The sequence below is a fragment of the Danio rerio genome, chromosome 5, assembly GCF_049306965.1.
Source record: "Danio rerio strain Tuebingen ecotype United States chromosome 5, GRCz12tu, whole genome shotgun sequence".
NCBI lineage: Eukaryota > Metazoa > Chordata > Actinopteri > Cypriniformes > Danionidae > Danio > Danio rerio.
In genome coordinates this window covers 57243999-57271377 of record NC_133180.1, presented here as the reverse complement: position 1 = coordinate 57271377, position 27379 = coordinate 57243999, and the positions used below count along the sequence as shown (strand labels likewise).

At 43.2% G+C, this 27379-nt stretch overlaps 2 long non-coding RNA genes across 2 annotated transcripts in view; one reads left to right on the top strand and one right to left on the bottom strand.

Annotated features, from left to right (window-relative positions):
* Positions 1 to 6426: 6426 nt before the first annotated feature.
* LOC137495635 (uncharacterized) lies at positions 6427 to 7286 on the bottom strand. Its single transcript, XR_011015586.2, has 3 exons — positions 7220 to 7286; positions 6867 to 6922; positions 6427 to 6473 (listed from the first exon to the last, which is right to left on the bottom strand). It is a non-coding gene; the product is annotated as an uncharacterized lncRNA (long non-coding RNA).
* Positions 7287 to 8455: 1169 nt separating this feature from the next.
* Positions 8456 to 27379, top strand: part of LOC108180265 (uncharacterized) — a 45667-nt gene continuing 26743 nt past the window's right edge. Inside the window, exon 1 of the long non-coding RNA XR_001796791.4 lies at positions 8456 to 8706. This is a non-coding gene — a long non-coding RNA (uncharacterized lncRNA). The remainder of the gene's footprint in view (positions 8707 to 27379) is intronic.

Here is a 27379-nt window from a genome sequence, read left to right as displayed (position 1 = left end):
CAGGACAGGGAGGATCTGCCACACCCATAGAGGCCGACCCCATTGGTGCTTTGGGGGGCCTGGGTGGGGGCCTAGCCCCTGGGGCGCCACACTAGCTCCTATCGATCAGTCACCGTAGGGTCTGGCGACTGGACTGCCAGAGACTAAGTCCATATTTCTTCGCCTTCCCCGAAAGCCTGATGGCAGGTCAGAGATTGTGGGTGTCGGGCAAAAACCTCCAGGCGCGGGACGTCCCCACAAATAGGCCGGGAAGGGTGGTCTCCCGTCGGGCATGGTTTGGTGGGCTCGGGCCTGGGTCTAACCAACGCCCCGGTGAGCGCCAGGCATAACGTATTCCTGTTGGACCTTTGACGCTAGATGCGTAAAGATGTGCCGCTGGTGAACCATTGATGGAGCCGCTGGTGAACCATTGATGGAGCCGCTGGTGAACCATTGATGGGGCCTCTGAGATCCAGCGGTGGGGGGGGGCCTGTGCCTTGCGCGCTCTGCCCGAGGCACACGCACCCTTCTTGGGGAGCGAGCCCGGCCCCTCTCCCTGGCCTGGGGCCTCTGAGATCCAGCGGTGGGGGGGGCCTGTGCCTTGCGCGCTCTGCCCGAGGTACACGCACCCTTCTTGGGGAGCGAGCCCGGCCCCTCTCCCTGGCCTGGGGCCTCTGAGATCCAGCAGGGGGGGGGGCCTGTGCCTTGCGCGCTCTGCCCGAGGTACACGCACCCTTCTTGGGGAGCGAGCCCAGCCCCTCTCCCTGGCCTGGGGCCTCTGAGATCCAGCGGTGGGGGGGGCCTGTGCCTTGCGAGCTCTGCCCGAGGCACACGCAACCTTCTTGGGGAGCGAGCCCGGCCCCTCTCCCTGGCCTGGGGCCTCTGAGATCCAGCGGTGGGGGGGGCCTGTGCCTTGCGCGCTCTGCCCGAGGTACACGCACCCTTCTTGGGGAGCGAGCCCAGCCCCTCTCCCTGGCCTGGGGCCTCTGAGATCCAGCGGTGGGGGGGGCCTGTGCCTTGCGCGCTCTGCCCGAGGCACACGCACCCTTCTTGGGGAGCGAGCCCGGCCCCTCTCCCTGGCCTGGGGCCTCTGAGATCCAGCGGTGGGGGGGGGGGCCGTGCCCTGCACGCTCTGCCCGAGGTACACGCACTCTCCGGCGGCAAGCGCTGGTTCCAAAGGACCCCCTAGATTTGCACCTAATCACCAGCCGTGCCCGGGCACCCCACTATTAAGCCCGGGGACACTAACTCCTCCAAACCGCATGGATCAGACAGACGTGCTGCTGGTGACCCAACTGGCCAAGACGTACCGCTGGTGACCCAATCGGTCTTTGGGTTTGTGAATGGGTCACCACCGGTCCTGGGCTCGTGTATGGGGCACCAGCCGCACGTCGTACTAGCCTCCGTCTGCGATGGGGTCTTATGTTTGCTGCGGGGTGACGGACGCTGGGAGACGGGTTAGCAGCTCAGAAATGGACCCTTGACTCCCGTGGACCCCCTAACTCCCATGGTGTTCAGACCACTGTCCTTGCCCGGGTTTGAACGCTTGTTTTGGGTTAGCTTTGCTGGCCAATGAGGCCTGGGTCCTTGGAAGGACCAGGGCAGCAGTGCGCACTTGGTTTGCCCGGATTTGAACGCTTGTTTTGGGGTAGCTTTGCTGGCCATTAAGGCCTGGGTCCTTGGAAGGACCAGGGCAGCAGCGCGCACTTGGTTTGCCCGGATTTGAACGCTTGTTTTGGGGTAGCTTTGCTGGCCATTGAGGCCTGGGTCCTTGGTAGGACCAGGGCAGCAGCGCCCACTTGGTTTGCCCGGATTTGAACGCTTGTTTTGGGTTAGCTTTGCTGGCCAATGAGGCCTGGGTCCTTGGAAGGACCAGGGCAGCAGTGCGCACTTGGTTTGCCCGGATTTGAACGCTTGTTTTGGGGTAGCTTTGCTGGCCATTGAGGCCTGGGTCCTTGGAAGGACCAGGGCAGCAGTGCGCACTTGGTTTGCCCGGATTTGAACGCTTGTTTCGGGGTAGCTTTGCTGGCCATTGAGGCCTGGGTCCTTGGTAGGACCAGGGCAGCAGCGCCCACTTGGTTTGCCCGGATTTGAACGCTTGTTTTGGGGTAGCTTTGCTGGCCATTGAGGCCTGGGTCCTTGGAAGGACCAGGGCAGCAGCGCCCACTTGGTTTGCCCGGATTTGAACGCTTGTTTTGGGGTAGCTTTGCTGGCCATTGAGGCCTGGGTCCTTGGAAGGACCAGGGCAGCAGCGCGCACTTGGTTTGCCCGGATTTGAACGCTTGTTTTGGGGTAGCTTTGCTGGCCATTGAGGCCTGGGTCCTTGGTAGGACCAGGGCAGCAGCGCCCACTTGGTTTGCCCGGGTTTGAACGCTTGTTTTGGGGTAGCTTTGCTGGCCATTGAGGCCTGGGTCCTTGGTAGGACCAGGGCAGCAGCGCGCACTTGGTTTGCCCGGATTTGAACGCTTGTTTTGGGGTAGCTTTGCTGGCCATTGAGGCCTGGGTCCTTGGAAGGACCAGGGCAGCAGCGCGCACTTGGTTTGCCCGGATTTGAACGCTTGTTTTGGGGTAGCTTTGCTGGCCATTGAGGCCTGGGTCCTTGGAAGGACCAGGGCAGCAGCGCGCACTTGGTTTGCCCGGATTTGAACGCTTGTTTTGGGGTAGCTTTGCTGGCCATTGAGGCCTGGGTCCTTGGTAGGACCAGGGCAGCAGCGCCCACTTGGTTTGCCCGGGTTTGAACGCTTGTTTTGGGGTAGCTTTGCTGGCCATTGAGGCCTGGGTCCTTGGTAGGACCAGGGCAGCAGCGCGCACTTGGTTTGCCCGGGTTTGAACGCTTGTTTTGGGGTAGCTTTGCTGGCCATTGAGGCCTGGGTCCTTGGAAGGACCAGGGCAGCAGCGCGCACTTGGTTTGCCCGGATTTGAACGCTTGTTTTGGGGTAGCTTTGCTGGCCATTGAGGCCTGGGTCCTTGGTAGGACCAGGGCAGCAGCGCCCACTTGGTTTGCCCGGGTTTGAACGCTTGTTTTAGGGTAGCTTTGCTGGCCATTGAGGCCTGGGTCCTTGGTAGGACCAGGGCAGCAGCGCGCACTTGGTTTGCCCGGATTTGAACGCTTGTTTTGGGGTAGCTTTGCTGGCCATTGAGGCCTGGGTCCTTGGAAGGACCAGGGCAGCAGCGCGCACTTGGTTTGCCCGGATTTGAACGCTTGTTTTGGGGTAGCTTTGCTGGCCATTGAGGCCTGGGTCCTTGGAAGGACCAGGGCAGCAGCGCGCACTTGGTTTGCCCGGATTTGAACGCTTGTTTTGGGGTAGCTTTGCTGGCCATTGAGGCCTGGGTCCTTGGTAGGACCAGGGCAGCAGCGCCCACTTGGTTTGCCCGGATTTGAACGCTTGTTTTGGGGTAGCTTTGCTGGCCATTGAGGCCTGGGTCCTTGGAAGGACCAGGGCAGCAGCGCGCACTTGGTTTGCCCGGATTTGAACGCTTGTTTTGGGGTAGCTTTGCTGGCCATTGAGGCCTGGGTCCTTGGTAGGACCAGGGCAGCAGCGCCCACTTGGTTTGCCCGGATTTGAACGCTTGTTTTGGGGTAGCTTTGGCGGCCTTTGAGGCCTGGGTCCTTGGTAGGACCAGGGCAGCAGCGCGCACTTGGTTTGCCCGGGTTTGAACGCTTGTTTTGGGGCAACGGGGCCCTCGTTAGACCCCTGGTTCGTTCAACCGCGAAATCGAAAATTGCACTAAGTCCTTCATTTGAGTCTGTTATCGAAATCTCGACGGCAGGTCAGCGAAACCCAGGGACGCGCTACCCCCCCTCCAGGCGCGGGTCATGCCGGAGAGAGTGGTCTCTTTCCGGGCATTGCTTGGTGGGCTCTTCCCCTGGTCCAACCAACGCCCCCGGTGAGCGCACTTAGGTCTCAGCTGGTGCGTAAATGGTGCCGCTGGTGAACCATTGGCCTCCGAGGCTTCATGTCACGCGCTCTCTGCCCAATACACCCTCACTTATCCCGTGCAAGCACTGATCACCAAAGACACCCCCCCCCCCCCCCCCTGGCTCTTTCTGACCCATCGCTTACCGTTGGTGACCCAAATAGGCCTTTGCGCGCGGTGGACTGCCATGGACCCCTGACTCCCATGGTGTTCAGCCCACTTGGTTTGCCCGGATTTGAACGCTTGTTTTGGGTTAGCTTTGCTGGCCAATGAGGCCTGGGTCCTTGGAAGGACCAGGGCAGCAGTGCGCACTTGGTTTGCCCGGATTTGAACGCTTGTTTTGGGGTAGCTTTGCTGGCCATTGAGGCCTGGGTCCTTGGTCGGACCAGGGCAGCAGCGCCCACTTGGTTTGCCCGGATTTGAACGCTTGTTTTGGGTTAGCTTTGCTGGCCAATGAGGCCTGGGTCCTTGGAAGGACCAGGGCAGCAGTGCGCACTTGGTTTGCCCGGATTTGAACGCTTGTTTTGGGGTAGCTTTGCTGGCCATTGAGGCCTGGGTCCTTGGAAGGACCAGGGCAGCAGTGCGCACTTGGTTTGCCCGGATTTGAACGCTTGTTTTGGGGTAGCTTTGCTGGCCATTGAGGCCTGGGTCCTTGGTAGGACCAGGGCAGCAGCGCCCACTTGGTTTGCCCGGATTTGAACGCTTGTTTTGGGGTAGCTTTGCTGGCCATTGAGGCCTGGGTCCTTGGAAGGACCAGGGCAGCAGTGCGCACTTGGTTTGCCCGGATTTGAACGCTTGTTTTGGGGTAGCTTTGCTGGCCATTGAGGCCTGGGTCCCTGGTAGGACCAGGGCAGCAGCGCCCACTTGGTTTGCCCGGATTTGAACGCTTGTTTTGGGGTAGCTTTGGCGGCCTTTGAGGCCTGGGTCCTTGGTAGGACCAGGGCAGCAGTGCGCACTTGGTTTGCCCGGATTTGAACGCTTGTTTTGGGGTAGCTTTGCTGGCCATTGAGGCCTGGGTCCTTGGTAGGACCAGGGCAGCAGCGCCCACTTGGTTTGCCCGGATTTGAACGCTTGTTTTGGGGTAGCTTTGGCGGCCTTTGAGGCCTGGGTCCTTGGAAGGACCAGGGCAGCAGCGCGCACTTGGTTTGCCCGGGTTTGAACGCTTGTTTTGGGGTAGCTTTGCTGGCCATTGAGGCCTGGGTCCTTGGTAGGACCAGGGCAGCAGCGCCCACTTGGTTTGCCCGGGTTTGAACGCTTGTTTTGGGGTAGCTTTGCTGGCCATTGAGGCCTGGGTCCTTGGTAGGACCAGGGCAGCAGCGCCCACTTGGTTTGCCCGGATTTGAACGCTTGTTTTGGGGTAGCTTTGGCGGCCTTTGAGGCCTGGGTCCTTGGTAGGACCAGGGCAGCAGCGCGCACTTGGTTTGCCCGGGTTTGAACGCTTGTTTTGGGGCAACGGGGCCCTCGTTAGACCCCTGGTTCGTTCAACCGCGAAATCGAAAATTGCACTAAGTCCTTCATTTGAGTCTGTTATCGAAATCTCGACGGCAGGTCAGCGAAACCCAGGGACGCGCTACCCCCCCTCCAGGCGCGGGTCATGCCGGAGAGAGTGGTCTCTGTCCGGGCATGGCTTGGTGGGCTCTCCCCCTGGTCCAACCAACGCCCCCGGTGAGCTCATCCATAGCGTTTGCCAGCGGTCGTTCCAAAGACCCCCCCCGCTAGAGACCCACCATCCCCCAAATGAGTGTTAGTTGTTTCAAACAGCAAAAAAATAAAATCAATGCATTTCGTTTTCAAAATGATTTTTTTTTACTTTCTCCAGTTAGTTTAGTTGCAGATCCCTCCACATCTGTGCTTTATTTGGTTCTTGACTTAAGAGTAACTGGTGTCACATTCCAGGTCCTTCACAATCTGAGCTAGAAAGACAATATGGCAAAAGACAAGACACATTTAAATAAGTCTCAGAATAAAATATTTAAAAGGATAGTTTACTTTTCTGCCACCATTACTACATGTGTTTTAAATCCATTTAAATTTCTGTTGAACACTAAAGCAGATATTTTGAAGAATGTTAGAAACCAGAAACTATTGACATACATATTTGAACCAAATTTCTTTAAAAAAATATATGAGTTTGTGTTCAATGGAACAAAAAAAAAATCTAACTATTTTGAAACAAGTGGAGGATGCCAAAGATGCCATTATTTTCATTTTTGGGTGAACCGTCCCTTCAATTCAAGTGTCACGCATTACTCATAAAAACTGATGTATCGCTTGAGGAAAACTAAATCAAGTACCTCCTGTGAGCAAGCAGAATCATTATGCCATTGTATTCAGCCAACTGACCCAGCCGAGGCTCAAACCAGCAACCTTCTTGCTGTGAGGCGACAGCACTACCTACTGTGCCACTGCGTCGCTACTGGAAGAAGAAGAAAAAGAGGTTGTACATGAAACTCCTCACAAAAAATCTGTGAACAACTTCACATTTCAAAATCTAATCAAAATGAGGAAGACATCAACATTACCTTGAAAAATCAAGTGAGGAGAGATTGGTAGCATCAGTTTTTCAGCATCAATTGCTGTAGTTGCAAAAAAGATAAATATAATAAGAGTAAAATAAGACTTAACATTTAATAATCTAAATCTATGGTACAACCATACAAATCTGTATGGGGTTCAAATAAATTTGTATACAAATCATTCCCTACACCTGAACACCAAAAATAAAATGTACAATTAATGACACAATAACGTTATACAATAAGCTCATTAACCAGTGAGAAATAGACAATTAATATGTATTATGTTAATATTAACGTTAGCTTAAAAGACATCAACTGAATTTTATTATCAGCTCAATTTAATAAAACAGTTAGACTTGTTTCATTGTGAGTTTAGTTTGAATAACTAACTTACAGTTTACAAATTTAACCATAATGATAACTTGGTCATAATGACCACATAACGCTTACCTTAACGTTAAACGTTTAACTTTTCATGGTGACTTTGCCTTCATCTCAGTGTTGTGCTGAAATAGAGAATTCATTAATGCAGTTAACCCAAAGTAAAAGTTACGTTTTTTTTCAGGTAACTTAACGTTACTATGGTCAAAAACTCACTCAAGATAAACTCACTGTAATTACCTTATCTAATACCTCGCAAACACTACAAACACGGTCTGGCGTCGAATAACGTGACATAAGTACCTAACTTACAGTACAACTAAAGTAACTTGGTTAATTATTTTAAATTACACACACACACTACACGGAAATATACACAAAACAATATTTTAACGAACAGAATTTGACTTTTAAACACTTACCGAGGATGAATTCACTGGAAGAAAAGGCGACAGGTGGATTTCAAATTAGAAGAGCCGTTGCTTGCCTGGTGAAGGTCGAATCGAGTTGGCTCGGCTTTATGAATCGGCTCCTTAGAACAGTAAAGAGTCAAATCCGCCTAAAACCGATTCCTTTTTGTATATTATTGTAAGACACAACAATGAATCATTACTATTTCGTTATACTGCTCGGCCACACACATTTATACACATATTGCTGAATGTGCTTGTGAACACGTGTGATAAAATAATTCCCGAGCAAACGGTTCAATCCGATTCGGTGTCGTTTGTGTGCTGAACCGAACCAGTGCAAACGTGATATTGATAAAATAGTAATATTGTTTTTTTCTTCTCACTTTACCAGCGAAAATATTACATATACAATAAGAATAAGGTTCGCTTGAAGTGTTTTGAGAATTAATATTTTTTTCTCCCAGAGTTCATTTCACACCAACAAGCAAATATAATGGCGGATGAGAAAAGCCAGATCATATCATAAATATTGCGTTTAATATGTCACGAAATGAAGTTTTAACAGTGTAGCGTACAGTCCACAGATAAAATTTCTTATTGATTTTATCACGGTCCGACAGAACGGTTTTACGACTCCTGGCTCCAAGAAGTCTGGATTTTCGTGACAGCTTAAGTTGTTCAGGGGGCCTGGATAGATAAGCAGGAAAACTTCAAAGACATTCCTTTCGAAATACCCTCACACACACACATACACCCCCACGAGGCTGTTCCGACAGAAAGAAAATGAACTCATCAAATCCAGAACCAGCACAAAACCAATGTGTTATGTTTTGTAAACTTTGTATCTCATTTCTGACTTTTCTTACCTGTGTAACCTCTCTTTATTCTGTATGCATGTTCCATTCAGGCCTTTTTAAAAGCATCAATGATGTAAAGATATGGGAATTATGTTAATGTACCTTTAATGTGATGTACTTGTAGAGTGTTTGGTGTCAATAGAATGCCCTCGACATTTTATAACACATGATGCATAGATCGAGACCATAACTCGCATTGCTTTATTCTTTAAAGCCCTGTATTAAATGCCTGTCTGCATGCTTTAGGCGGGCGCTCAAATTTGCATACGCGCAGCCCAGAGACAAAGGAAGGTTCGCGCGCAAACTTTCCCCTGAAATCATTGGTCAGAATGCTGTACGGGTTGTCACGTGACCCGCAGGTATAAGCACACTTCCCCCCAAACATCTGGGCAGAAAGAGAACGTCCCAAAAAGGAACATCATTGACGGTGGCCCTCGGGCCACACGTGGCTTTCTAAGCCGCATGGACTTTTTCCCGCCACGCTTTCTTTATTTTCCGGCAAAGTAAATTCAGTTTAAAGTTTGCGATCGTGTTCGTCCGAACTGCATTACAAACTCCACGCATCAAAGGACATCAAGAGTAGTTTCATCACGACGGAAGAGAGACGCATAAGAGAGACCGCCAGACATGAAAGACCAGGTGATTTTAGTTATGCGATTAAGCTGTGCCCCTTATCAAAAAGGTGTTTTTTATAACCTTGGTGGTCCGTAATGGTGCGTGTGGAACTGAAAGTTTTGTCACTCTTTAATCTGAAATCTATATTTTCTAGCTTTACTATTTCTCTTTGCTGTTACACGTTCTATAGACCCGATATCTCCACGTGGTTTACCTTTGTTTTGTGTTAAATGTATGTTTGTGCGTTTGTTTGTTCGTTACGTCTGACTAGTCAATAAATTCCATTATAATCAAATGAATTGTATTGTTTGCCTCACGAGAAAATGTCACTGAAATACAGATTCCCCTGCCTAGCTATTATAAGTTGTTTAAAACTTTTGAATGATTAATCTACTTCACAAGAAGTAGCAATTAAATTCCCTTTTTCTAAATGAATAAATTACAGTGTCCGCTCGGAAGAGCGGCGGCTCTGCTTGTGTTCGTTTGGTCAAATTAACAATAAATTGATCCGGAATATTAATGATTAATAATAATTCGTTATTGTTGATAATTAATATTCATAATCTGGGAATCCGCTCGGTCGCGCGAGCATGATCATTTACAATCATATGTTTGTTTGACCAAACTGACTGAAGCTTAAGCCGGAATATTAATAATTAAGAATAAACCGTTATTGTTGATTATTAATATTCATAAAATGAGCTAATTTCATGCTACAACAGTTTTTCATGCGAGAATGTAGTTCTTCCAAACTCAAATCTGTGGTTTGTTTTTAGATATCATGTCTAATTTTAAGTGTGCTTTGCCGATAGGGGAGATTCTGACCTCCAGGGGTTGACGGCGCTCCATCACTCATGTATCCGGCAAACCTCACGCTTTAATCGGCCTAGACATTATTGAGACATGCCCTGTCTTCGATGACTAGATAATAAATGTGTTATGAAATAAAGTTTTAACCGTTTTTCATGCGAGAATGTAGTTGTTTTAAACTCAATTCTGTGGTTTATTTATTAAGATAGTGCGTATTTTAAAATGTTGTTTTGAAAATGCGGAGATATGTGACCTCTACGGTGGCCAATATGGGCGGCCAATATTCTTGAATCCATCTAAAGCAGGTTGGTCACTCTGACATTTAAGCTGACTTTGAAATCATTTTGTGTGTTTAACAGTCTTTGGTTACGTGAATCAATTTATTTTTGTTCCAATTTACGTTTTTGGTTTAGCACAAAGTTATGTTTATTAAATATTATTTAATATTTCCATGTTGCCTTATAAAGTGCACCCAAAAATGGAAAACCAGGGGACAGTTTAATGCACTGAACAGTCTGAAGAAACTGGTTAGGTTATTTACTTCACAAAATAATTTGTCTAAAAATAAATAAACATAATAATCATAATATATAGTGTGTGTGGAGTTGTTCTTGGTCATTTGCAGTACTGTATTTAGATGCACAGTAACGGATTTTTCCCCAAAATTCATTATAAAATCTACAGTAACATACTGTTAACCATGTTCACAGTATAGAAAAGTTGAAAATACATTATTTTACTGTGAAAACAACAATATATACAGTAACACACTGTGCACAGCTTATACAGTAAAAAACTGTTGAGAAATGCAGTATAATACTGTGAAAACAACAGAAATCGTTTACAGTAAAGGTATACAATATAAAGTTTTAGAGGAAGGTAAAAATTTTGAACTAATAGTAATAGAAGTATTTATAAATGAAGAGACTATTAAAATTATTAATTTTTATAACCCATGTAAAAGATTATCACTAGAAATTTTAGATGAATTGATGGTACATTTAGAAGGGAAAATTATATGCTGTGGAGATTTTAATGCTCATAGCACGATATGGGGTGAAGAGAATGATGGGAATGGATTAGTTATAGAGGAATTATTGGAGATTAAAGAAATGGTATGCTTAAATGACGGAAGAGGTACAAGGATTAATGTAAGATCAGGAAAAGAAACTGCCACTGACCTAACGCTTGTTTCAAATTCCTTAGCAGGAATATGCTAATGGGATATGCTTAGGGAAACAACGATAGGAAGTGACCATTACCCAATAGTAATTGAAATAAGAATAAGTATAGAAGATTATCATGTAGGAGAAACAGAAAGATGTTGTTTTGAAAAAGCTGACTGGGAAACATTCAGAGATTTAAGTGAGGAAAAAAATGATAAATATTGAAGTTGATGAAGATCTTGACAAGGTGAATAATGATATTTGTAATGCTATTTTTTATGCAGCAAATCAGGCTATTCTGAAGAAGGGGCATAAGAAAAATAAGAAGATTGTACCATGGTGGACAAATGAATGTGGTAAAGCAATTAAAATGCGTAATAAAGCTTTTAAAAAAATTAAAAAGAATCATAGTTTTCAGAATTTTATTGAATATAAAAGGGAACAAGCAAATGTAAGAAGAGTTTTAAAAAATAATAAAAAAGGAATATTGGAGTAAATTCTGTAATACAGTAGGAAGGGAAACTAGTCAAGTATGGGGAATGATAAAAAGAATGAGTGGAATAAAAAGAGAATTACCCAGTATTGAGACATGAAAAGAAAACTGCTGTGAGGGATGAGGAGAAAGCTGAAATGTTGGCAAAAGTTTTTGTCAAAATTCATAAATCTGACAATATTTGTGAAGAGGGAAAAAGAGGAAAGTTAAGAACATTAGAACATTATAAGGAACTAATACAAATTGAAGAAGGCAACAGTGAACAATTAAACATGGCATTTATGAAGACGGAGTTAAATCGTTTACTGAGGAAAACAAAGAAATCAGCTCCAGGCAAGGATCAAATATGGTACATAATGTTAAGTCATCTTAGTGAAATATCCAAAGAAGTGCTATTAAGAATGTACAATAAAATTTGGGAGAAAGGGAAAATACCACAAACATGAAAAGAAGCAATGATAATACCTATACATAAACCAGGAAAAGATTAGACAAATCCAGGAAATTACAAACCAATTGCTTAAACATATAATATTGGGAAAATAATGGAGAAAATGGTGTATGAAAGATTAATGTATTATGTAGAAAATAACAAATGTATTTCTTAATACCAGAGTGGGTTTAGGAGAGGAAGAAATACAATGGATCCAGTTGTGTGCCTTGAACATGACATTAGAAAAGCACAAATAAATAGGGAGAGTGTAGTGGCTGTTTTCTTTGATATAGAAAAAGCTTACGACATGATGTGGAGAGAAGGTTTATTAATTAAACTATGGAAGTTAGGTGTAAAAGGACAAATGTATAAATGGATTAAGGATTTTTTAGAAAATCGAATAATAACAGTGAGAATAGGAAATAGTTATTCAGAAAAATTCACAGTCGAAAATGGAACTCCTCAGGGAAGTCTAATAAGCCCAATATTATTTTCGATAATAATAAATGATGTGTTTGAAGAGGTAGAGAGTGGGCTGGGAATGTCACTCTTTGCAGATGATGGGGCAGTTTGGAAAAGAGGAAGGAATATTGAATACATTGTTAGGAAATTACAAGAAGCTATAAATAATGTAGAGAAATGGTCACATAAATGGGGTTTTAAATTTTCAGTGGATAAAACAAAAATAATGTTTTTTACAAGGAAAAAAATCGGAGATGATATTAACGTAAAATTATATAATCAAGAACTAGAAAGAGTTAAACATTTTAAGTTTTTAGGAATTTGATTTGATGAGAGAATTACATGGACAGTTCATATTCAGAAAATAATAAACAAATGTAAGAAAATAATAAATATAATGAGATGTCTAGTAGGTAGTGAATGGGGAGCAGATAGGTAAGCATTAAAGGCAATTTATTGTGGGTTGATTAGATCGGTGATAGATTATGGGTGCGTTGTATACGGGTCAGCAGCAGAGACATCTCTTAAAAAACTAGACAAAATACAACATGAGGTATTAAGATTAAGTACAGGAGCAATTAAAACTACACCGATTACAGCACTACAAATTGAAATGGTGGAAATGTCTTTGGAAATGAAAAGAGTCCAACGGTCAGTAAGTTACTAGGTAAATTTAAAAGTGAATAATCAAGAACATCCAACATTAGAAACGCTAAAACCATGTTGGGAAAAAGAGAGGAGGGAAAATAAAAGATTTGGGTGGACAGTGTTAAAAAAAAGCAACAGAAATAAAATTAAGTCAATTAAATATAAGTCCTACTGTACCCCTACCAGTAGTTAAACCATGGTTACTACCAGACGCATCGGTAGATTTTACAATATTAGAAAATAGAGAAAAGGATGAGGAGTGTAATCTATTTTATGTGTAAAAATATATTAATGAATTTTACAGTCATGTTAAAATATATACAGATGCATCTAAGAGTTTAAATCGAGTAGGTGTGGCTTTTACAGTTCCTGAATTTCAAATATCAGTAGGGAAAAAAAATAGTGACGAAGTATCTGTATATACAGGAGAAATGATAGCACTTTTATTAGCAATTCAATGGGTAGAGGAGATAAGACCTTTGAAATAAGTAATCTGTTCAGACTCGAGTTTCTTCACTTACAAGCAGGCCCGGATTAAGAACTCAGGGGCCCCTGGGCACATTATCTTGTAAGGCCCCCTACCTGGCCGCACCCCTATAGTTGAATTTAAAAAATAAGAATAATATAATAATTTTTAAATAAAATGAATCTATAATTTGTTGCCCACATATTTAAATAAATGATATACAGTACATATGTATTTATAGTCTGCAAAGGTTTAAATTATTTTTCAAAGCATTAAATAAAAATACTAATAAAACTACATATACATATATATATATATATATATATATATATATATATATATATATATATATATATATATATATATATATATATTGTGATGGGCTGAAGAATCACACGACAAAAGAATTAAAGTTTAGATCCCAGAGGGTGGATTTATTTACAAAGGTGCATGAGTGCAAGATCCAAAGGGGTGCTCCAGCGGGTGATGTTCTTTCGTCCGTGGGGTGCTCAGTGTCTGTGAGATGGGTCTAGGAACCCGATCGGTCACCAACTGCTGTCTAGAGGAAAGAAAGGGAGATTAAGTGTTACTGCTCTGTTTCCTTCGTATGCTTCTCCCTTTCTGGTTCTTTTGGTGTGGCTTATGTAGCCGGTCTTGGATGAGTTGCAGCTGGTGCTGATTAGTTGGGAATGAGAGGGCCCAGGTGTTCCTCGTTCCTCTCCCCTAAGTGGCGTCCTGGTCCTGTGGATGATATGAGACAATAGGGGAGAATTAAGGGTTGGGTGGGGAGTGACCCCTGACAGACCTGCAAAAGCCGCCCAGATCCGAGAGAGTCCATCAGCGTTGGCGTTGGCAGTCCCGGCCCGGTGACGCACATTGAAGTGGAAGTCCTGGAGCGCGAGGAACCATCTTGTCACCCTGGCATTTGTGTCCTTTGCCCTGGCCATCCACTGCAGAGGTGCATGATCGGTAACCAGGGTGAACTGGCGGCCAAGGAGGTAGTACCGCAGCTCCAGGACTGCCCACTTGATGGCAAGGGCTTCTTTTTCTACGGCGGAGTATTTTCTCTCGGCTGGGGTCAGCTTTCTGCTGATGTATAGGATCGGATGCTCTTCCCCTTCCTGAACCTGTGACAGAACAGCTCCTAGTCCTGTGTCAGAGGCATCTGTCTGCAGCAGGAAGGGACAGCCAAAATCAGGAGCTCGAAGTACTGGTTCTGAGGTCAGTGCTGTCTTTATGCTCCTGAAGGCTTCCTCGGCTGCCGGCGTCCAGTTTACCTTCTCTGGTTGCCCCTTCCTGGTCAGATCTGTCAGAGGGGCGGCTAAAGAGGAGAAATTAGGGATAAAACAGCGATAGTACCCTGCCAACCCTAAGAATGCTCTTACCTGGGTTTTGGACACCGGCCTGGGAGCAATGCGGACAGCTTCAACCTTTTTTTCTTGGGGTTGGATGAGTCCTCTTCCCACTTGGAAACCCAGGTACTTCGCTTCAGAGAGAGCAAGATGGCACTTATGAGGGTTGGCCGTGAGTCCAGCCCTCCGGAGTTCAGACAGCACCCTCCGTAGACGGTCCAGATGATCCTCCCATGTCTCCGAGTGGACCACAATGTCGTCTAAGTATGCTGCGGCATATGCGTGGTGGGGCCGGAGTATGATATCCATCATACGTTGAAATGTGGCAGGGGCCCCGTGCAGGCCAAAGGGAAGGGTCCGGTACTGCCAATGACCACTGGGGGTGGAAAAGGCAGTTTTAGGTTTGGCATTCTCAGACAGTGGTACTTGCCAGTAGCCTTTGGTTAGGTCTATGGTAGAGATGTACCGGGCCCTTCCCAGGCGGTCCAACAGCTCATCCACACGAGGCATGGGGTAGCTGTCAAATTCTGAGACTTCATTAAGCCGACGAAAGTCATTGCAGAACCGGAGGGTGCCATCAGGTTTGGGGACCATCACGAATGGGCTGGACCATGGACTTGATGAGGGTTCTATCACCCCTAATTTTAGCATTTGTTTTATCTCCTCTTCTATAGCCTGCCGACGAGCCTCAGGGACTCGATAGGGCCGCTGCCGTATGATGACTCCTGGCGGTGTTCGTATATCATGTTGGAGAAGGCTGGTTTGCCCGGGGAGATAAGAGAACACATCTGGGAACTGACCGATCAGGTGCCGCAGATCCCCCTTTTGAGCAGCCGAGAGATGGGGGTTGATGTCAACAACCACGGGTTCAGAAGTGGCGAGGGCAGCGAGTTGGACCCTAGTTCCAATCCATTTCTTTAGAAGGTTAATGTGGTACAACTGATCTGCCTTTCGTTTTCCTGGTTGTTGCACCCGGTAGGTCACTGGTCCGATTTTTTCCAATACCGTGTAGGGGCCCTGCCATGTGGCCAGGAACTTACATGCTGCATTTGGAATTAGGACCATGACCCGATCTCCTGGTTGGAATTCCCGTGCTTGTGCTGCTCTGTTGTAGTGGCGTTGTTGGGCCTTTTGTGCTGTAATCAGATGCTCCCGGACTAACGGCATGACACGGTCGATTTTTTCCCTCATCTGCTTGACGTGTTCCACCACAGACCGATGGGCCGCCGGCTGCTGCTCCCAGGCCTCCTTTGCCACATCCAGGAGGCCACGGGGTTGTCGTCCGAAGAGGAGCTCAAAGGGGGTGAAGCCAGTTGAGGCCTGGGGAACTTCCCGGATCCCGAAGAGAATGTAGGGCAGCATAAGGTCCCAGTCATGCTTGTCCTCCGCGGCGACCCGTCTTAGCATTTGCTTTAGTGTTTGGTTAAAGCGTTCAACCAAGCCATCTGTCTGGGGGTGATAGACAGTGGTCCTCAACTGCTTCACCTTCAGCAGCCTGCAGAGGTCAGCCATTAGCCGGGACATAAAGGGGGTACCCTGATCGGTCAGGATCTCTGCGGGGATGCCGACTCGGCTAGAGAGCAAGAAGAGCTCCTGGGCGATGGCTTTGGCGGTGGCTTTCCGAAGGGGCACCGCCTCTGGGTAACGGGTAGCATAGTCACAAATCACCAGGATGTGCTCATGTCCCCGGGCAGATTTAGGCAATGGCCCAACCAGGTCCATCCCAATGCGCTCGAAGGGCACCTCAATAATTGGTAATGGAATTAGAGGACTCGGGGGAGGTGTCCTTGGTGAGGTTCGTTGGCAGGTGGGGCAGGCCTGGCAGAACCGCTTTACATCTGCCTCCAGTCCTGGCCAGTGGAAACGGTCCCGTATCCGCTGGACTGTATTGGCCACCCCAAGGTGTCCTGCCATGGGATGGGAGTGGGCCAGTTCCAGTATTGCTTCAGTCTTGGATCGGGGTACGACCAGCAGTAGTTTTTCCTCCCCCCTCCGCTGTGCGACCCAGTAAAGCAGGCCATTCTGGACAGCAAAGTATGGGAGAGGGTGGGGACCAGGCTGACTTTCTTTTCCCTCTATGACTCGGACTTGGGTCCAGCAATGTTTCAACCTATTGTCTCCCTGTTGTTCCTTAGCAAATGAGCCCCCTCCTGTGACCTGTTGAAAGACATCATAAAACAGGTTATTATTATGAGAGGGGGACTCACCATCTCTCCCGCTGTCTGATGTCAGAAGGACGGGTCGCTGACGAGGTCTTCGGTTGGGCCTGCTCACCGGTCGTTGAGGGCCCTCTGGTGCTCGTCGCTCCTGGACCACCCTCTGGGGAAAAGGCGGCGCTCTCTCCCCTCCTTCCCGATGTATGGTCGCATCCGCCAGTTCAATCGCCTCAATGAGCTCCAGGGTGGTTGAGGGGTTTCTCATTCCGACTACTCGTCGATGGGATCGGGGAAGAGCCCGGAGCAATTTGTCGATGACCACCCGTTCCGCTACCTGACTCGGCGTTGGGTCTTCCGCCAAGAGCCAATGTCTCGCAAGTCGTGTGAGACCCGCTGCTTGGGCACGGACCGGCAGATGGGGCTTATATGTCCACTCAAAAAACTGTTGAGCTGCACATGTGGATGACAGTCCCATATGGGCCAGGATTTCCCGTTTCAGGTCCTGGTAAGTGGTAGCTGCACCATCGGGGAGAGAAAAGTAGGTGCGCTGGGCGTCACCAGTCAGCAGGGGAGCCAGGACCTGCGGCCAGTCGTCGACATTCCACCCTTCATTCGTAGCAGTGGTTTCAAACATTTGTAAATAAGATTCAATATCATCGTGAGGGGTTAGCTTTGGAAGGAGTTGAGTGGCTCGGGCACGAGGGTCTGGTAGCGGAACACGTTGTGCAGCAGCCAGACGCAGGGCAAAAAGTTCTTGCTCCGTCTGGTCCTGACGAGCTGCCAGATGCTCGGCCACTTGCTGCTGGCGGATGCTGACCTCGGTGAGTCGCTGGAGAAGTTCATCCATCCTGTAGGGGGAGTGAGCGCTCGCCTGCACACAAAAGGAAGAGAAAAAAAAAAAAAAAAAAATATATATATATATATATATATATATATATATATATATATATATATATATATATATTTTTTTTTTTTTTTTTTTAATAGATGAGTGGGAGTCTGGGTGTCGGTGATTCTTCACTCTTCTGCCTGCATTCTCCACCAGTGTGATGGGCTGAAGAATCACACGACAAAAGAATTAAAGTTTAGATCCCAGAGGGTGGATTTATTTACAAAGGTGCATGAGTGCAAGATCCAAAGGGGTGCTCCAGCGGGTGATGTTCTTTCATCCGTGGGGTGCTCAGTGTCTGTGAGATGGGTCTAGGAACCCGATCGGTCACCAACTGCTGTCTAGAGGAAAGAAATGGAGAATAAATGTTACTGCTCTGTTTCCTTCGTATGCTTCTCCCTTTCTGGTTCTTTTGGTGTGGCTTATGTAGCCGGTCTTGGATGAGTTGCAGCTGGTGCTGATTAGTTGGGAATGAGAGGGCCCAGGTGTTCCTCGTTCCTCTCCAGGACGATGCTGATAGCTTCATGGGATGCTTGTCACAATATATATATATATATATATATATATATATATATATATATATATATATATATATATATATATATATTAAGGGTATTTTAGTGTATTGCTTTTACAAACTTATAAAGCATATTATTGCCATGGCATATAACGCACAATGCTTCTCCAATCCAGTTCTATGAATCTGAGTTCTATGAATCTGAGTCTTTCATAATACAAACACTAATTTACTGTCTCTCTCCTCCTCTCCGTGTATTTTCTCTACTCTTCTCGTGATGAAGACTTGATTATAAACCTAAAAGTATCCGAAATCACAGACACTATACCTCTTCTCTCCTCTCTCTCTCCTCTTGGCCTTTCTCTCTCTCTCTCTCCCTCTCTCTCTCCCTTTCTGTCTGTCTCTCACATGATGAATTCAGTCCGCGCTGCGCTGCCGTTAGCCTCCTCCGCCTGGTTAATGCTAGCTACTCATCATTTAAAGTTAACGTCTTCTTCTGTACCCTCATTCTCCTGATCACGGGTCTGTTTAAAGAAGGTGTGTATGGAAAATGCCTCAATAAAGATGCCTCCTCTCCTCTTTCTCTCGCGTTTGCTAAATCCACTTGTCCACTCATTTTTGATCTATGACAGATATAACGTTACACTACAGTCCGCTCAGTTTAGTGCGGGTTATTACAAAACTGACGTTTCCGCACTTGACAGCATTCTATTTACTTTTAAGAAAGAAAGGCAATTTAAATATAATAATAATAATATGTGATCACGATTTTTTTGCTCAGAGGAAATACAGTTGTCTGAGCAATAGAGTTTTTGAAGAGAGGGAGGCGCGGCAGGCGCCTATAATAAGGCTAAACATTATTAAATACCCACGAGACACTTGTGACTTTATATCACATTTTCTTATTTTTAAAAAATGTTTCTTTCCTGTTAAAAATAAATATATTTCCAATCTGATATGTAATGGGGAGAAAAAAAAGTAGCACGAGTTCAATTGATGGTGGATTCGAACCGATATTATGATTAATCGCGTCAAAAGATGATGCCGTGTGCCTTACAAGGTGCGCCACTGCGGCTGTATTTTTTCACTGCTCTTTACTCATCTTGTCTCTATCAATCAGGCATCGATGGGCGTAAACCCTGAGTAGCTTAGTCCAACTAGATGCGCTATTTGCAATTAGCCTAAAAAGACACTCCGAAATTGTCTTTTTTTCTTTCCCCTCGCAGGGGCCCCTAGTGCGCACGGGCCCCTGGGCCTGTGCCCATAAGGCCCATTGGTTAATCCAACCCTGCTTACAAGCTTACAGTATAGTAATTCAGAAAGTAAACCAGACATTTTATTAGAAATAATGCAAACCTTGTACAGAATTCAAATGATGGGACTAGTAATATTTTTATTGGTTCCTGCGCATATAGGTGTTCAAGGAAATTAAATTGCAGAGAAGGAAGCAAAACAAGCTGTTAAAAATAATGACATCAGTCTAAATGTAAGTATAAGTAAAAGTGAAGTCAAGAGTATTATTAAGGAAAGAATGAAGGAAAGGTGGCAAAGACAATGGGACAATGAAAAAAGGGCCGGTGGTTTTATAAAATTCAAAAGAAAGTAGGAGAAATAAGAAGTGTAGGAAAAAACAGGAGAGAGGAGACAATAATATCCAGGATGAGATTTGGACACACAAAACTAAATAGTACACTTTTTAAAATATAGAAACATGGCACAGGACAATGTGAGTTTTGTGGACAAGAGGAGACAGTTAGACATGTGATATTACTCTGCAAGAAATATAAAGATGAAAGGAGAGAACTTAGTAAGAATTTAGAAGAAATAAAAGTTCAATTCAAATTAGATGACATCCTACAAAATAACTCAGGAAATAAATGTTTTACCTTTTTATTGAAATATCTTAAAAATTCGCATTTATGGGGGAGGATTTGATAAAAAAAAGCTGTAGGTGAGGGCTAAATCTTAATGATCTACACTCCATACCAGTTGGAAGCGGAAATACACCATTTTGTTGTTTGTCAACCGCCATTAAATTGAAGAAGAAAAAGCACATGTGACAGAACTTTTCCAGTCCTTGCTATTGTAATGCGGCGTTATTGTATCATAAGATTCTGTCGCATTTATACAGGAGAACAATTATTTCAGCAAAGCCAGGTAAATCTCCAGTGCCACCATAAGGCAGAATCATGCCCACTTTGTATAGTGTTCCAAGGTAAGACAAGTAGGTGGTCAAAGAGACACTTGTTTCATTTGGAATGTTCCTTATGGCCTACTGTATGTATACATACAGAAGTTTCAATGGTATATTGGAAACTTTAGTAATATGCAGTGAGGTTTTCTCTAGACTGGCGTGGTGAGCCTTCATTAGTTAATCGCCTTGTGGCAAGAGACATCCATGTCTCACTACTCGCTAAAAGATATTCTAGTATTCAAACTGTATGGTCTAGAATCCAATATCTGCACCAAGTGACTCAATCAATTGAGAATAATGCTCCGAGAATTGGTGTTTTGGGAGCAGTCTTTCATATGGAAAAATAAATTTATGTCAATGTTCTGATATCTTGGAGTTCTGATATCAAGATAACTAATACCTTCAATGATGTGGACAGGTGACAAAACCAGTTCAACAAGATCCTTTAGAGTCACAAGGATTTGCTAAGCAGGTTCATTTAATGGTATCTTGGACCCAATCAAAATTGCAGAAGTCTAATGAGAGCCCAGTTTACTACCCCCAACACTTTGGTGTGCGGCAAAAATGTTCATTTGTAAGGAAAGTGCAATTGCCTCATTGAGTTCAGTTAAAGTGAAATATTTCTTCATCAATATAACAGCGGCACACTGCTAGCTCCACAGAAATTAAACATTCAAATAAGTCACGGGCTATATCCTTGGGATAGCCAGTAGTAAAGTGAAAATGCTTCAGTTTGTATGTAAATGTGCAAACCTTTTTGACACTAAAGCAGTGAGTGGGTGTAATATTTTCCTTCACAATCTAAACATGGACTGCATAAGACTTATTTGTTCTTGGAGAAAAAGCTGTGTATCACTTCCCTTTCCTGATAATCTATAACTAATTAGTTTCAGAAACAGTTATAACAACCAAAGAAACATTAAGCTAGAAGAGTAAAGGTTTAAGAGCTCAACTAAAGCAGCCTCTGATCTCCATGGTGGTGAGGTCAAATTAAACATTTTCAAAAAAATATATAAACCTCTGTTAATTATCAAATATTCTTAAAGAAATGAAGTCAAACTGTAATCAGGTAAGCTGCTAATGCTGTTATTTAATGGAGTTATTTAATCCTCTGTTTTAATTCAGTTGGTTTAGTGTAAGGCTGCGTCTGTATAGTTTTATTTCTTGTTCTTACCTTCAGTGATTGTGCTTGTTAACAGCAGGTGTTCATCACTGTCTGAATTCACTCATTTGTGGTCATTCACTCTGTCTAGTGAACTAAACTATGAAGGTATATTTGGTGCGAAACTCCGCTGTAACAGCTGTAAAAGTTTGTAGTTGTAAAAAATAGCCACACATGTGTATCAGTAAATTTTTACTCGCAGAGCAAATTTGCAAATCTGTAGGTATTTTTTTGTCTCCAACAAACACAACGCAACATTTACACCTGCACAAATCCTTCAGTACAGGTGCACAAATTCCATCGGACGAATCACAAATGCAGAAACTCATCTGCTCATGTTCTTTGCTACTATTGTTGCAGTAAATATGGTGCAAAACACATTCACACACCTGCATCCAGAAATGTGAAGTCACAGACAAAACTTGCACATCTGTAGATTAGAATGTGTATCCGCACAAAGAAAGCTGAACCTGTCTAGAATGTTTGATTTATTTTTTTCTAAGAACGAACACAAATATGTTCCTGCAACTGCTCAAATCTGCCGCTACGAGTCTCAAGCGCTGTTTTTCACTAGCAAATCTACGTTTCGCTCTCTCGCTCTTCTGCACCAAATATCACTGTGACATTTGGTGCAAAAGTGACTTGTGTATCTGCCAACCAAAATGTGGGCTCTCAGAGAAATTCAGCCAATAGGGGATGGGGCGTGACGTCACCGCTCTAGCATTGCGGAGGCTGAACTTCGAAACCGAAACCCCCTTTGCGAGATTCGCCGCATCTATACCTGATTTGCGTTCAAAAATAACTGCTTAATTATTTCATAGTAGGAGCAAACATGCCTTAATAGAAGGAGTCATTTGAAACTTTAGCAACCATAAAAAGTACGCCAGGTGGATGCCTTTCTGCTCCAGCAAGCCGCAGCATATGGCCTGAAGGAGGAAGAGGATGCGGTCAGTTTGAAATGTGAGTATTAAACCAAAGACAGTTCCTTGTGTTAAACTCGTATTTGTTGAGATACTGTACAGTGCACTGTAGAATTGCTGAGGGTGTAAAGAGGCTTTAAATTATAGTCTATTTAATTTGCTGTAAACGTTGATTATGTAATGTTACATTCTCCACTCAGCACATATAAAGTAACGTTTCAAAAGAAAAAAAGATTATCATCAAATGTCTGACAGAAAAATGTGAAGTATTGCGGACCACAAGAGTAAACAGACATCTGAGTGAGTGATGTATTTATGCAGATGTAGAATCTGCTGTCAATTGACTGTTGCCAATACTGTTTAAATTAGATTCATGTAATCTTAATAAATGAGAATAAAGGGTCATTTGTTTAATCTGTGCATCAGTATAGTTGATTAATTGATGAAGGTTTACATCAGCAACTACACCAACATGTTATTTGAGCATGTGAATCACATCACGGTTGTGGATCTATCTGCTCTTCAATGATGTGTCTGCGTGGTGCGATTGTTTATTTGTGTTTGCGGTGCGTTTGTGACCTGGGGTCCGTTCTTTGTACCTCGCTTAAATGATCTAAGATTATTTGGCAGATCCTGGATCTTTTAATCTTGATAATTTATCTCTCGCTAATTTGGTTCTTCAAACAAGTTCGCGAATCAGATTAGAATGTCTGGATGAACTGATCTGAGATCGCTGCGTGTGTTATGAAGGACAGATCTATCGATCCTCGAAATCATGATCAGCAATGCAACGATTGGCTGACGGCACAGCAGCGTAATGACATCATCTGATTAATATTCAATTATCCATGTGAGCAAAATTACATCAAATTAGCAGTCGACGGTTTGTTAAATATGACACGCAAGAACTTTACACATTTGTTGTGAGCTGCAGGCTTTACTCTTTCATTTGTCAAGACAAGAGTATTCATCATGTATTTCAATGCAAATCAATGTATTTAGTTCTACATTTAGAAAATATTTTCTTTATTATAGTAGCCGTTTTTTAATCGGTGTAAAGAATAACTGGTTGTTTACAAAAGCATTTTCATATTGGTAAAGGTGTCTGCAACTTTTGTGAAGCATCAAATCACTGGCATATTAACTATCAAAACATGTTTATGACTGTATTAATGTATTATTGCTTTAAAAAAAAAGTCACATATTGTGTATTTCTATTATACACAATTTGTACTAAAGCGATCTAAAAAGTTCATATCAATAAGTTTTCTCTTTGCACCAGATGGCAGTCTTTGTACTTTCATTTCGAGGGTGCAGATTGCATAAGTTTTATTAATATGTATAACTTTATTTATTTTATTAATGACTATAACTTTATATATATAGTTAAAAAATATGTACCATTTTCCCAAGTGTGTATAACTACTACTGTAAGAAAATATCAGAATTCGGAAAAAACTTTCTGTATTATCTTTGCTTGAACTGAGCCGATCTAATCCTGTTTATATGAATTGAACCTGCTTCCGATCAGGTTTGACCTGGCAGAACTGTTGCCATGACAACAACTCTCGGATCAGCTTTGACAAACGAAACGATCCTGGATCGTGTCAAATCGTCAACATCCAAATCCAGCTAACTGAGTAATCCACGTACGAAGAACGGACCCCTGGGGCCTGTTTCAGTAAGGAGGTTCAAACAACTCAGAGTTTAAACTTGAACTCTGAGTTGATTTACCGAGAGATTAAAAAACTCTGAGTTTTCGGTTTCAGAATAGCTGATCTGAGTTGGGTCAATCAACTTCGAGTAGACCAACTCAGAGTTAAGCGTGCACACCATGACTTTAAAAAGGCATTATCAATGGAGCGCAGACATTACAAGTGACTATGGCAACATCTTATAAAAGAGATCACCATTTCTTTCTCCAGCTGAACTTGATCTGCTCATGCAAAGTTATAGCAAATATGAGGGTATATATTTGAAAAGAAGCAACCATCAGTGAAGAAGAGACAGTTAGCGTGGGAAAACAGCTGCTCAAGTTAATGCCTAATTTCACTTTTTAAGAATTTAAATATTTAAGTATAATAAAAATAAGTAATGTAATTTGTGACGTTTATATATTTTTTTCTAAACTTTTTTTATACATTTATTAGTTTTAAATGATGTAACAGTACACTTGTGTGTCTGCCTTTTTTATTGATCAAGTGATAGAGGTTAATATAACATTTAGAAGGTAAGCAGTACTAAAAATAATTTTTAGAAAGAATAATAATCCCATTAATCTAGTTACACACTGTAAAAAATTGCTGTTAAAAAACGGTCAGATTCTATGGTAAAATAATGTTTTTTCACTAAAACAGTAATATTCTGTTAAAAACAGTGCTTTCTGGGTAACATTTTTGTTTTCGAGAAAGTAACCAACTGCAGAAAACTGTGAGCGAACAGAGTTCAGATTCGATGTTTTGAAATCTGTGTTTGAAATTACACTTTGTGTCCTTGTTCACTATTTCATACACTAGTTAACTAATATAGTTCACCTGACAGTTTTACACTAATAAAACACTAATGAGTGAATTCAGACACTGATGAACACCTGCTGTTAATAATTACAATTACTGAAGAAAATAAACAAGAAATACAAACAGTGACTTAAGTTACAGCATTAAATAAAATCAAATAAAATAAAACAGCTTCAGTCTCAGCAGAGGATCATTAAACAACTCCACAAACAACAGCAGACACACACTTATTACTGACTGATTTGACTTCCATACTATTCTCATTGAGATCCAACAGAAATTAAGGTGTTTTTTGTGTCACCGTAGTGGAGTGAGGGGCTGATTTAGTTGGGCTCTTCACCCTTGAACTCATTTAAGAAGACTTTCCAACAGCTTGAATATGGAGTTTACAAAACGTTTGTACTATAGCAATAAAGTTGGGAAGTCAAAAAATAGAGAAATCTATTTATCTGACATTAGTTCTGATAAATGTTTTGGTATAAATCTGGAAGAAGGGCTTCATTCAATAGATTTTATGCTAGTTGCAGGTATTAATTTAATTAATAAAAGTGTAAACAGAAAAGATACCTCTGTAATTACTTAACAGTTAGGAAATAACATACAAAAATAGTGTAGTTATGACAAATACACACTCAGACCTCATGAATCTGACCTTGTATCTCAACAATGGTAACATCTCAAATGCTTCATGCTGCAATGCATGCTGGGAGTGGCACTGTACAACTATCCCAGCATGCATTGCAGTATAAATAAATGTTAGCTGCGTCCCAAATGGCACACTATACACTATGCACTATGTACTTATGCACTTACACACTCAACAGGATAGTAAATGTATGTAGTGCTGTCCCAAATGGCACACTAATGTTTTTTTACTAAGCGGAAATTCAAACCGTTTCCCTGATGACGTTTGACTGTTGCCAAATCAGTGAAATAAACGACCGAATTATCAGATAATACCTGCCGTGAGTATTGCCGCATTTACCATCCGGAGGCGCTATAATCACTCTCGTAGGAGAATTTTGCTTTCACTATCCAAAATAAATAAAGTTATTCAACATGTGCTTCCGATCGCTCCGCCCCTTCCGCTACGTAAGCAAACCTGCGGTCGTTGAGTGCGTGAAGTGTCCATCATTACACACTTCATTTTAGCGGCTGAATGAGTGCATCATCCGGGTAATTAAAGTGCACTTATTATTTTGAGAGTTTTCAATGTGAACACACTACTTACACTATTTATACTACAAAATGGCGTAAAATAGTGCATAAGTATGCGATTTGGGACGCAGCTGTTGTATAATGGTCTAACAGTTTTCTTTATTTGTGTTTGATTCTGCTGTTGTTTATGTTTAGACTTTCAGTTGCCTGTTTGTGAGTTAAACAGTTAATTTTGTTAAATTTGTTGTTACCATTATTGAGGTTCATATGCTGATTATTGATGTCTCTTTGAGTGCAATTTACACCATAGAGCAGTGTTATTGTCCAAGATATTCTTAAAAACTTCCAGAAATCATTGCCATATATATATACATATAATGTAAAACAATAAATATAACATTGAATAGGAGCAGTAAATTTTATTACACGAAATGAGAACAGACTCTACCATTTAATAGCAACATGAACATCACCAGGGGGGTATTCCAGAAAGCTGGGTTAACTTACCATCTGCTAAAACCTAAACTCTCGGTTGATTTACCCAAAACCTGCTTACCGCGAGTATGTTGGTTCCAAAACAGGTGACAAGAGTTAGTTAAATCAACCTCCTGAAGATAACCGCGGGTTAATGCGCGTGCACGGCACACACCTGAAGGCATTTTCAGTAGATCGCCGAATTCACGAGTCACCATAGAAAGTCACGGTGAGAAAAAAAGGGCAACGCACTTTACAGAGGCGAAGCTGGAGGTTTTAAACAGAGATTACACATCTGCTTCAACGAAGGAAAGAAATATAGAATAAGAAATAGATAAGAAAAGAAAAAATAAATAATAAGAAAATGTATTAGTTCATTAAATTACACATGCCATCCTCCATTTTATTGTAATGATAAATTAAACTACTCTTTAACATCCTTTTTGAGTATGTTGTGTAACCATTCATGCATTTATTTTTCTTACCATTAATTTCTTAAGGCCACAATATGTGTATTGACTAATAAGGCTTATAGAAATTGTAATCTTTCTGGAGCTAGAACTCTGTCCAAAGTCATTAAACACAGAAACATTATCATAAAAGGTAATATTTAATTACTGGAGCTCTGTATTTAACACTCTAGAATATTCTTTCTGACATGCAGCTAATAGAAAGAGGCCTGTCTAACTGCTGTGTCCTATAATAAAGGCTTTTCAGTGGTTGAGTTTTTGACTTAAACCACACACTCTGTCACTGTTGTAAGTGATTGTTGTCAGATAGCTTTAGGTTCTTTTTATTTTGCATGCAGACGAAGTTCCTTCTGCCTCAACTAACAAGCAGTGTAAGAATTTTCTGCACTTTTCCATATTTGAATATTACTC